The following is a 13016-nucleotide window of genomic DNA, read 5'->3' on the forward strand; positions in this document are numbered from 1 at the left end:
GCAGGCCAGGAGCAGGAAAGTTGACATTCTGGGTCAGACCCTTCAGAAATGGGGAAGGGCTGGGAAATAGAGGAGGGATGGGACCAGGGAAGGTGATAGTTGTGTACGAATAGTTGGGAGAGCAGATGGACAAGTCAGGTCAAGGTGGGGATGAGAGGGACAGTTGGACATGGGATGAGGCCAGGGATGGGAAGATTGTAAAACTGGTGGATTCCATGTTTAGGCCATTGGGCTGTAGGCTCCTGAGGCAGAATGAGGAGGTGCTGTTCCTCCAGTTGACAAGTGATGTCATTGTGACACTGGAGGCCCAGGATGGACATATCACCCAGGGAGAGAGTTAACATTTCTCAACCAGAAGGTGTTGTCACTTGTCACAAACAGTGCAGGTGCTCTACAAAGCAGTCTGAGCCTCTGCTTGGTCTCTGTAGAGGCACATTGGGAGCAGTGGATGCAGTAGACCACATTGGATGTGTGGGTGAACCCCTGCCTGTTTGGGGCCTAGGATGGAGGTGAGGTGGGTGGTGGAAAGTGTAGGGGCAGGTGTAGTGCTTTGTTCCCCTCCCAGGGAGGGGATGTGACAGCCTGGGTGTGAGATGCAGCTGGGAGCACTCTTGATCACCAATGGGATGTTGTGGTCCTTTAAAATAAGCAAACATCTGCAATGTTTGGGAATGGAATACCCCATCTTGGGAGCAGATACAGCAGAGGAATTGGCAGTAGGGATGGCTGCCTTGTAGGAAGGTGGGTGAGGTGTAGTTAAGGTAGCTGTGGGAGTTGATGGGCTTGAAATAAATATGGTTTTGAGGCAATCACCTGAGTTTGTCAGACTGGGAGCCAATATAGGCCAAAAACATCACAATGATGGCCAGCAGGCCATGACCCAAATGAGGATCCAGGCCAGCAGAGCTTTGGAAGAAGCTGAGTTTGCAGAGACCAGGCAGGACTCTGCTAGATTAGTTAAACCTGGGGGAGGAAAGGTGTTAACAGTTTTGGCAATAAGACTAGGTGTTAGTCCTAGAGGTGAAAATAAAAGCATTGAAGAAACTCTGCAGGTGAAGAGAAAGCAGTTAACATTGCATTTGGTAACCCCCTGCCCCCTCTGAACTGATGGTAGCTAGAAAATCCCAGATGAAGATTTAATAGCTGTAGCTGATTCTGCCTCTTCCCTATAGCTTCAACCCTGGCAACAGCCTTGTAAATCCTTTCCTGAACCCTTTCAAGTAATAACATCTTTCCTATAGCAGGGTGACCAGAATTGGTTAGCCCACTTTGGGAATTCTCCTTCAATGTTCTGTACAGCTACAATATGGCATCTTAGTGCACTGACCAATAAAGATGAGTACTAAAAGCCACCTTCACTGCCCTGTCTACCTGTAACCCCACTTCATGGTCCTATGAGCCTGCACGCCAAGGTCTCTTTGGGCAACATTTGCTCAGGACCTTAAGTACATAAGTCCTGTCTCTTCAAGCTAAGCATTTAGTTCTGGTTTACTTGTGGCATGTGGGTGTCACTGGTTGGGTCATCCTGACTATTTCCTGTCTCTAATTGCCATGGAGGAGGAGATGAGCTACTCCTTAAATCATTAATGATGGCCTCGTGCTATTGTTGCTGATGTTGGGTGACACCACGAATGTTCTGGTGCCACAGGCTCAATTCCTACACACTGCAGCTGACTGAATTTGAATTCAGTTCAAAAACATGACTTGTGATAACCATGAAACCATTATTATTTGTCAGGGGAACCTATCTGGTTGACTCCTTCCTTTAGGGAAGGAAACTACCATCCTTATCTGGTTACAAATCATCTCAACTTGTTATCTGGTTAGGTCTACATGTGACTCCCAGCCCACAGCCAATGTGGTTGATGCTTAACTGCCCTCTGAGCAATAAATGCTGCCTGGCCTGCAATGCCTTCCCTTTCTGCACCCAAAGGGTGCAAAATCCATTCAAAGGGCAATAAACCAAGCTTTGAGCTCATCAACTTGTGACTCTATTGGAAGAAGAATTGAAATCACATGGTAATGCAGTGTTTCCCATTAGCAAACACAGCAACTGAGCAGCCAGCTTCAAAACAATCCACCCCTTCAAACAAATCCTGAAACGATGTTGGTCATTGCATTCACCAAACAGGCCTTCAGCAGCAAAGAATGTCAGGCCTGCAGCACAAGTCAAATCCTGCAACTTATGAACATCTCTTCATGCTGTGTGAAGTGCAGGATTCTTCAGGGCTGTATTTTCTTTAAGCAGGGTTGGTTTGTGTCAATGCCATGGCAGTGGATCTCAGACTAAGATTAAAAAAATTACTCTTTTCTTATTTGCCCCCACGCCTTTAAACCTGCAAGGGCCATGCTGCTGGTTATCAAATTGTCCACATGTTCTGTCCTGAAGGCTGAGTGATTGTGGGTTATTGAGAAGGATAGGGTTTTCAATACCAACAAAAGGGAAATTCTGTCTGAGGAAATCATTAGTTCTGTGTGTGAAAGATGTAATTATTGTCTACTGACTACTCCAGTAAACAACAGAGCACTTTTTTAAATATGGCACCCATTGCAACATCCAAAATCTCTTTAGTGCTGGAGAAACTCAGCAGGTCTGGCTGGATCTGCAGAGGGTGGTGTGTGTATGGAATGAGCTGCTAGAGGAAGTGGTGGAAGCTGGTACAATTACAACATTTAAAAGGCATTTGAGTGGGTACATGAATAGGAAAGGTTTAGAGGGATATGGACCATATGCTGGCAAATAGGACTAGGTTGATGCTGAATATCTGACCAGCATAGATGAGTTGGACCGAAGGGTCTGTTTGTGCTTGCATCTGAGTCTATCTGCAATATTTTGCATTTACTTAGGAGATTTCATCAGGTTCTGTCATTATCATTAACAGTAGGTTAACAAAGGAGGTGGTAAAGTACACAAAATGGAAAGGAATAATGATGGTGGTAACAGGCTGAAAAGCCAGCATAGATCAGCTGGGCCACATGGCCTGTTTCTGTGTAATGTGTAATAATTGCCTGGGGCTTTCTTTCACCCTCAGCTTTTTGATCTGACCAAGTGAACTTTCCCACGAGGCCAGGCTCACTCCTCAAGGATTCTCCAGTCAATGGCCACCAAAGGGATATGGATGTTGATTTTGCTCGGCCACCAGTTGGGATGTTAGCCCATGTACATTGCATTGCAAATTCAGGGACAACTGGCTCACTGAATCAAACAACATGTTAACATTGTATCAGTGATAATGGGAACTGCAGATGCTGGAGAATCCGAAATAATAAAATGTGAGGCTGGATGAACACAGCAGGCCCAGCAGCATCTCAGGAGCACAAAAGCTGACATTTTGAGCCCATAGTACATAGCTGGCAGCATGTTGACTGTACTCAACTAGGCCAAGCTTGCAAACCCCAAAATAAAAAGTCTCCTGTTAGATTTGGTTCCACAATTGAGCAACACTTTCTGAGCAATGGTGACTGTGCCAATGAATAGCTGATTTAAATTAATAAAGTGTGAAGGTGGATGAACACAGCAGGCCAAGCAGCATCTCAGGAGCTGATGAAGGGTCTAGGCCTGAAACATCAGCTTTTGTGCTCCTGAGATGCTGCTTGGCCTGCTGTGTTCATCCAGCTCCACACTTTGTTATCTTGGATTCTCCAGCATCTGCAGTTCCTTTTATCAGCTGATTTAAATTGCTGAGTCAAACTTGTAACATGACACACTTGCTGGACACAACAGACATTCACATGCAAAACAAAAACCAAATGAACAGCAGATGCTGTCAATCAGGAACAAAAACAAAGTTGCTGGAGAAACTCAGCGGGTCTGGTTCCAGCTGCCTCCTCTTTCCCATAGATGTGCAATCCCTTTACACGTCCGTTCCACACCAGGGGGGGTCTTAGAGCTGTCTGCTCCGAAGCAAAGACCGCAACCGTCCCAACTCACCACCACCCTCCTCCGCTTAGCTCAGCTTGTCCTCACTCTCAACAACTTCTCTTTCAACTCCTCAATAAGAGGAGTGTGGGTACCCGCATGGGCTGTAGTTACGTCTGTCTCGTCATGGGGTGTATGGAATATTCCTTGTTCCAGTCCTCTTCTGGCCCCCGCCCACAACTCTTCCTCCACTACGTCGATGATATCATTGGTGCTGCTTCCCTCTCGCCTGGAATTGGAAAACTTCATCAATTTCACCTCCAATTTCCACCCTGCCCTCACTTCCACCTGGTCTACCTCTGACTCCTCCCTTTCCTTCCTCAACATTTCTACACTAGTATCCATTATAAACCCACTGACTCCCACAGCTACCTGGACTATACATCTTCACACCCTGCTTCCTGTAAAGACTCCATCCCCTTCTCTCAGTTGCTCTGTCTCTGTTGCATATGTTCAGATGAGGCCAACTTTGTCAAGGGATCCTCCGAAATGTCCACCTTCTTCCTCAAGTGAGGATTCCCCAGCTCTGTTGTCGACAGGGCCCTCAACCAGGTCTGACCCATCTCGAGCACTTTCACCCTCATCCCTTCTCTTCGCCATAGGATCCCCCTTGTCCTTACCTGTCCACCATCATCCACATCCAGAAGATCATAAGATGCCATTTCTTCCACCACCAGACATATAGTCCCCTCCCCTCCCTTGTCCGCCTTCTGCAGAGACTGCTCCCTCTGGGACACCTTGGTCCACACTTCCTTCACCCCCAACACCTTCCCCTGTAACTGGCGAATATGTAACACCTGCCCATTTACCACCTCCGTCCCCAGTATCCAAGGGCCCAAACATACCTTCCAGGTGAAGCAACACTTCACCTGCACTTCCCAGAATCCAGTTTACTGCATTTGCTGCTCACAATGTGGCCTCCTCTACAATGGGGAAACGAAGCATAGACTTGGCGACTGCTTCGCAGAACATCTACGTTCTGTTCACAAAAAGACCCTGAGCTACCTGTTGCCTGCCACTTTAACGCACCACCCTGCTCCCTGGCCAATATCTCTGTCTTTGGCTTGCTACAGTGTTCCAGTGAAGCCCAACGCAAGCTGAAGGAACAACACCTCATTTCCCGCTTGGGGACCCTACAGCCCTCCAGACTCAATATTGAGTTCAATAATTTTACAGCCTAAACTCTCCCATGTCCCAGCCCCCCACCCCACACACCAGGCCTTGTTACCACAGCCTGCCATTACACAGCCGCTGTTGTTAGGCACTAACAGTCCCCATTAACAGCTACTCACCCCCCGCCACCAGCCTGATTGTTAGCAACTCCTTTGTCCAAATGTCTTTCTCTCTCTTTGGGCTCTATCCTATCATTTACCCCCTACCCCACCCAGCTCCCTATCTTCTGCATATAAACTGATGTTTTCCCAGCCACCGTCAGTTCTAAGGAAGGGTCATCAGACCCGAAACGTTAACTCTGTTTTGTTTTCTTTCACAGATGCCAGACCTGCTGAGCTTCTCCAGCAAATTTGTTTTTGTTCCAGACATTGACATGCAGATAGCTGCTCTTTGTAAATACAAGGTATATGGTTAAACCTTGAGCCTTTTGCGAATTTCCAAGGAACTCGAGGAGCCCCATTGTTTTCTCCCTGGCCATGCATTGGCCAATCAAAGTTGATTTACTGGCCAGTCAGCACCCTTTAACCCTGCAGTACAATTGTTGCGATTGACATTCTTGGGTTTATGTCCTGATGAGTGCAAAACAAAACAAATGTCAGCAAAAATGTCCCAATTGAATGCCAATGTGGCCATGTTAAAGGAATGAGTCAACTGCTTCAGTTTGTATGAGGGTGTAAGCAGGGATATTATACAAACTGGTCTGTCTAGATTTAATAGAAAGCAAGGCTGTTGGGGGGGGGGGGGGGGAAGGAAACTTTGCTGACTACAAAAGGAAATTTAACCCTGGCTGGAGTTTAGTTTTTTAGTTTCTCTTTACTTACTTACGGGAGGGAGCCCTGTCGTGGAGGCAGCAATGTGGGGCTTTGGCAGTCGGCCACAAGGTAGCTGGGGGGCCTGGGCAGACCTCCGGCGGTCAGTGGCAGGTCAGCTGATGGGCCCAGGTGGCAGTCAGCGCCGGGATCTCCCAGTGTTGGTGGTGAGAGATCGAGACTTCAAGGGGTGTGAGGGTCCTTGTGTGGAAAGCACAGCGACTTCAGGATCATGGCTAAAGAAGGGCTGTAACTTTAAACTTAACTCTATTTCTTTAATCAATACCTTTAAACTGAGAAGAACTGTAATGTTGTACTTTTAATTTATTTCTTTACTTTTCTACCTGTATCTAAGATGGTGCTGGGAGTGGTTCACCATTTTCCCCTGTACTCCTGTACTTGAGTACACCTGACAATAAAACCTAATTCCTAAAGTTTCACCTGAGGAAAGAGTGGGCCTGTATCTTAGAGTTTAGAAAAATGAGAGGAGATCTCTTTGATACATTTCAAATTCTGACTGAAAAGGACTAAATGCAAAGATATTTCCCCTAGTTAGGGAGATCCAGGACAAAAGATCACAGTCTCAGGGTACAGTGTAGACTGTTTAGGATTGAGATGAGGAGAAATTTATTCGGGGGGGTTGTGACCCTACAGCAGAAGGAATTAGAGGCCAGGTCACTGAACATGTTATGTTTGAGAAAAATATAGATTTCCATCATTCCACCTCTAGCAGCTACGCTTTCAGCACTGAGCTGTGAAATTCCCTTTAAACTCTCCGATTCTCTCTCTCTCACTATCCCCTCCTTTACAACAGCCATTAAAATTGGCTTCTTTGGTACAGTTCCTGCTCACCTAAGCCATCCCTTTATAGCCTGCTGTCATGCTAGGACTTTGTAATGCCCCTGTGAAAATCCCTGGGAGTTTTTAATCACCTCAAAATGCACTATATCAATGTGCATTGTTGTTGTAACATTAGGACAGAGCATCAAAGGTCCTTTGCTGTGAAGACATGAGAGAGTTGAATGGCAAGTTCTTTATGTAACTTTATTCAGTTTATCTATAGTATCATAGAGTTTTCCAGCACAGAAACAGGCCCTTCGGCCCATTATGCCTGCACACGGTCAACAAGCACCTGTCCACTCCAGTCCCATTTTCCACCACTTGGCCTTGTATATTAATGGTAGTCCAGGTAATCGTCTAAATACTTCTTAAATATTGTGATGCTGCCTGCCTCTGTCATCCTTCAGTGCTGTAGTAGCCAAATACGCACCATCCTGCCTTAAATTCTGCTTTAATAAATCCCATCTCAACCTCCTACGGGCTGGGGCTGGGTTAGCCATGGGAAATACACCGATGGGTTGGGTTTGGGTGGGATGTCCTTTGGACTTGATGGGCCAAATGGCCTGTTTGCCCACTGTAGAGATTCTATGATTACCAACTGCCTTCAAGAAGGATCTGTGGATATACATTTGCAAATGTGAGCCAGGGAAATGTACGTGAAATGTGCGCGTATGAAATGTACATGTAAGTATGGAGCGTATGTGTTTCACCTGAACACGTTGCAAAAAAAAATGAAGCTTTCCCCACACGGGCGGGGACTTGCAATCCGCCTGGCAAACACTCTACATTAACACTTACGCTTCGCGTAATAAAAGGGGGGGGGGTCACAATGTGGAGTCTGACACACGTTCCAACAAGACCCCCAGCCCCCTCCTCCGGCTAGACCCCTGCCTCCGAGGTTTTGCCATCCTCTTGCCTCAGTGCCACCCTCTCTCATGGTCACCCTGTTGCCACCATGTCGGTGGTTCCACAAGGAGAGGCCCTGGTTGCCTGTGGAGAAGTATACCTGCGTGGTCTCCGGCAGACAGCGTCTCACTGCTGAGCTCCTCGTCTTCTCCCTCTTCGGCTGTGCAGTGCTGGCCGTGCTGCTCTTCAATCTCTTCACTCTGGTACCTCGGAGCTCGGGCATTTGAGGGAAAAGTGAGGGGGGGGGGTGGGGAAGATTCAACAGGCCGAGGGGGTTCAGGCACAGGACGGCACTCGCATCCGGACTCATCCCAGAACGTTCCTGGGAATCACATCGAAACAAAAGCTTAGTTTTAAACACACGCGTGTGCAAACAAGTGGAATTCAAAGAATTTTAATGGAATTCCCATCCAGGAAAATACCAGAATTTTAATGGGATTGGGGGTCTTTAAAAATCCCAGAATTTTAATAGGATTTCCCTTTTAAACAAATCCCAGAATTTTAATCGGATTGGGATCTTTAAAAATCCCAGTTTTTAATGGGATTTCCCATTTAAACAAATCTCAGAATGTTATTGGGATTTACCACTTACACAAATCCCAGAATTTTAATGAGATTTTCGGTCTGTAGAAATCCCAGAATTTTAATAGGATTTCCCACTTAAACAAATCCCAGAATTTTAATGAGATCTCCATCTACACAAATCCCAGAAATTTAATGGGATTGGGGGTCCTTAAAAATCCCAGAATTTTAAGGAGACTCCCCGTTTAAACAAAATCCAGAAGTTTAATGAAGTATGCATCTACACAAATCCCAGAATTTTAGTGAGATTTGGATTTTTAAAAATCCCAGAATTAATGGGACTCCAGTCTAAACAAACACTGCAGTTCACAGAGCCAAACAAATCACAGAACTTGCCTGAAAGTGCAAACAAACTGAATCCCAAAATTTCCGTGTGTTTTAGAATCAGGAAATCCCAGAATAGATTCCAGGAATGGAGGAGGCCATTCCGTTCATCATGTCTGTGCTGGTTCTTTGCTAGAACAATTCAGCCCCCTTTCCTCCATTCCCACACACAGGGACTCTGAGCCTGCAAATGTTTTCCCTTCTGGCAATCAGCAGATGTCCGGATCCAAGGAGTGGCAGAATCTCCAAACAATTCTCCCAAGGGCAGTGGGGCAGACCCCATTAGGGCTGGAGAGGCCAAATAGAAGGCAAGGGCTGTGGAAATGCTGGAGAACAATGTCTACTTGTGGATTTTCTTAGACCTGGTGGATAATGTGACTTCCAGGAAGAGTTAATTGCCAAAAAGAAAACCGGGATGGCCGGGAGTGAGAGCGGAATACAGGCAATCCAATCAAGGATCAATCTTCAAAGTTGGGGGAGGAGTACCGGGAACTGCATCAAGAAACATGCCACAAGTACTTGAGCACTTTCATTTGCAGGAAGATGCTGGAGGAGGGTTGTCAGTTCCTTGAGCCTGCTCACCATCAACTAAGATCAAGGATTATGAGATCTAATTGGGCTTTGATTCCACTTTTCTGCCTGTCCCCACCACCTCCATGCCCCAAACCTAAGTCTGCGCCTATACCCAGACTCTATTGTCTACCAAACACCTACCTAACAACTCAACCTTGGGTGACCTTATAGAAGTTTATAAAATCATGACAGGTACAGAGAGAGTTAATGGTCGTTGTCTTTTTCCTGGGGTGGGGGAGGTTCCAAGGTAAGGTGAGAGGAGAGAGATTTTAAAAACGGCATTGCGTGTGGAATGAAATTCCTGAGGAAGTGGTGGATGTGGGTACAATGACAATGTTTAAAATAAAACGTTCTGAGGAAGGGTCACCAGACCCAAAACGTTAACTCTGATTTCTCCACTAATGCTGCTAGACCTGCTGAGCTTTTACAGCAACTTCTAGTTTAGTTTAAAAGACATTTGGATAAGCACATGGATAGGAAAGATTTGGAGAGATAGGTGTCAGGAGCAGGCAGGTGGGACTAGTTTAGTTTGGGATTATGTTTGTTGAGTACAGTGTACTGTATTGGTCTCCTTATTTAAGGAGGGGTGCAAAAATGTTGGAGGCAATTGGAGGGTGCACTAGACTAATAGCTGGAATGGACAGGTTATTTTATGAGGGAAGGTTGGACAGGCTGGGCTTGTGTCCACTAGAGTTTGGAAAAGTAAGGGGCGACTAGTCTGAAACATATAAGATCCTGAGGGGTCCTAACTGGGCGAATGTGGAGAGGATGCTCCAACTTGTGAGAGAATGTAGACCAAAAACAGAAGTTGCTGGAAAAGCCCAGGAGGTCCGGCAGCATCTGTGAAGGGAAAAACAGAGTTAACGTTTCGGGTCCGGTGACATTTTCTTCAGAAACCGACCCAAAATGTTAACTCTGATCTTTCCTTCACAGATGCTGCCAGACCTGCTGAGAAAGCCTTATTATGGATTCTTGCTTAACATGTCCTTAACTGGATTTAAAAAGCTACTTGCCACTCGTGGAAGACAGTTCCAAATATAAAGGTTTATGAAATCGTGAGGGACATGGATAGGGTGAGAAACCCAAGGTCTTTTTCCCAGGGTAGGGGAGTTCATAACTAGACGGTATAGATTTAAGCTGAGAAGGGTAAGATTTAAAAAGGGACCCGAGGGGCAACTTTTTCAAACAGGGTATAGAATAAAATATCCTTTATTGTCACTTGTACTACAGGACAGAAATATAGGAGTACATTGACAAGTTTTTACGATGACTGCCTTTTAATGGCACCATCTTAGGTACAGATACCGAGGTACAAATCTTACAGAGTGAATAAAAATACAGTGGTCTTACACGAAGAGGACTAACTGCCTCTGTACAGGTGGTTACAACATAGTGAAAAGGATTTAAATTACAATCCAATAACAGCAGTTCAGCAAGTGGCGCCAGGTCCATGTCCAGCAAATGTCCTGCATCGCTCCAGCCTCCGGTCCGCTCCTTACCGGCACTCAGCAGCAACCAGGTAAGTCGCGCTGTACCGGGATTCGTACCTCAGCCCCTCCGTCACTCCGGGGACACAGCCCCTCCATTGCTCCAGGCCCCTGTGTGTAGCCACCTCATGCTGCCTGCTCCAGCTCACACTGCTGGCTCACGCTCACTGCCTGTGCACTGCGCTGGGGCTCACAGTCCATTCGCTGCTGCAGGGCTCTGGTGTTCCAGAGCACAAGGGTTAGCTGCTCTGGATTTGCTACCAGTTCCGGTGCTGAGGACAGAAGAAGCAAACAAAAAAGAAGAGAAAGGAAATAGGAGGGACAAGAAGAGGTGAAGCAGAGGAGCTCTGACAGAAGCGTCCTATTCTGCTGCCGCCATCTTACACAGCTGATAGTGTGTGTATGGAATGAGATGCCAGAGGAAGTGATGGACAATGGTACAATTTCAACATTTAAAAGGCATCTGGATGGGTATATGAACTGGAAGGGCTTAGAGGAATATGGGCCAAATGCTGGAAAATGGGACTAGATTAATTTGGGATATCAGGTTAGCATGGATGAGCTGGATTGAAGGGTCTGTTTCCGTGCTGTATGACTCTACCCACCACCCTTTTCATGTAAAATTGTTTCCTAACATCTCTCTCGAACTGTCAGGCCCAGTTTTTTAGACTTTGCTCCCTAGTTCATGAACTCCCGACCAGCAGAAATAGTTTATCTATCCTGTCTTTTGCTGTCAATACCTTGAAAACTTCTATCAGATTATCCCTTAACTGTTTAAATTCAAGAGGAAACTGGCATAATTTGTATAATCACTGACCTCACACAGAACATATAGAATTCTTACAGGGCTTGACAGAATAAATGCTGACAGAATGTTTCTCTTCATGGGAGAGTTTAGGGTTAGTGGGCATAGTCTCAGAACAAAGGGACACCAATTTAAGATAGATACATGGATGAATTTTATCTGAGAGCTCAGAGAATCCCTCCAGTGTGGAAACAGGCCCTTCAGCCCAACATGTCCACACCGACCCTCAGAGTATCCCACCCAGACCCATGTGCCTACAACCCACCTCAGCTACACATCCCTGAATGCTATGGGGCAATTTAGCATGATAATCCACCTAGCCCGCTCATCTTTGGACTGTGGAAGGAAACCCATGCAGACGCTGGGAGAACATGCAAACTCCACACAGACAATCCCCCGAGGGTGAAATTGAACCCAGGGCCCTGGCACTGTGAGGCAGCAGTGCTAGCCACCGTGCCACCCTCTCTCAGAGGGTTGTGAGTTTTTGCAACTTCTTACTACACAGAGCTGTGGGGGCAGAATCCTTGTGCATATTTAAGGCTGTGATAGATAGGTCAGTTGGGTTATTAAAGGTTATAAGGGAAAGGCAAGAAAGTGGATATGAGGAATGTGCAATCCGCCATGATCCTATTGAACGTTGGGGCAGGCTTGAGGAGCCAAAAGGCCTATTCCTGTTTGTACTTATGATCTTACATGGTTACTGTCTGCAAAAAAAGAGCATGCTTCCTGTGGCACTTCTGTCAGACTTTTGAGTTCTCTTACAGCACAATAAATTCCAATGTCTGCATTTATAACGGAAATTTCCAATGTAAACTTGTCACATAATTACAGCCAGAGGTGGCATTGTAGTGCCTTGATACAGCCTTTTATAGTTCCTCAGCCTTTAGTACAGGTATGAGAGAAACCTTATGAGAGAAACCTTTAAGTCTCAAATTATTTCCTGACCTGACCTCATTTTAGTGCCTCAGACTTAGTGTGGAACCAGAGTGAAAATTTGTATAGTTGAGGGTGTGCTGTTGAGTACAGTCGAGAGGTGAGGTATTGTGATGGAGGAAAGCCTTGAGATGTTGAGCTGGGGGCAGGGGGTGTGAGGAATTGGAGTTTGAGTTTTGGGAGACTGGATCGATTGATTTATTGTTGTCACCTGTAGTGAGATACAGTGAAAAGCATTGTTTTGCGTGCTATACAGGCAGGTCGTACCACACAAAGTCCACCAGGGTGCAGAATACAGTGTCGCAGTGAGAGATCAGAGTTAACATTTGACAGTTCTGTTCAAATGTCTGGTAACAGCAGAGAAGAAGCTCCTCAAAGACAAAAAGTAACACCTATCATTCCATGGGCTTTTTTGAAAAGGAGCAACCAGGCCTCAAAAAGCAACCCATTGGATTATGTCCACCAATAAAGACAAAGAAGAAAATGTGAAGGGACCTCACAGTTGTCAGTGACCCACTTGGGGTCATGACCCACAGTTTGGAAGCTTTGCTCCAAACTCCGACCAACTCCAAACCTGTTCAGATGCCCAAATATTTCTGATTTAATCTACATTGACACAAATTCCAAAAACACCTCAGTGGAATGCTCAGTTTAGGGACAGTTCG

This window comes from Stegostoma tigrinum, chromosome 45, assembly GCF_030684315.1.
Source record: "Stegostoma tigrinum isolate sSteTig4 chromosome 45, sSteTig4.hap1, whole genome shotgun sequence".
Taxonomy (NCBI): Eukaryota; Metazoa; Chordata; class Chondrichthyes; order Orectolobiformes; family Stegostomatidae; genus Stegostoma; species Stegostoma tigrinum.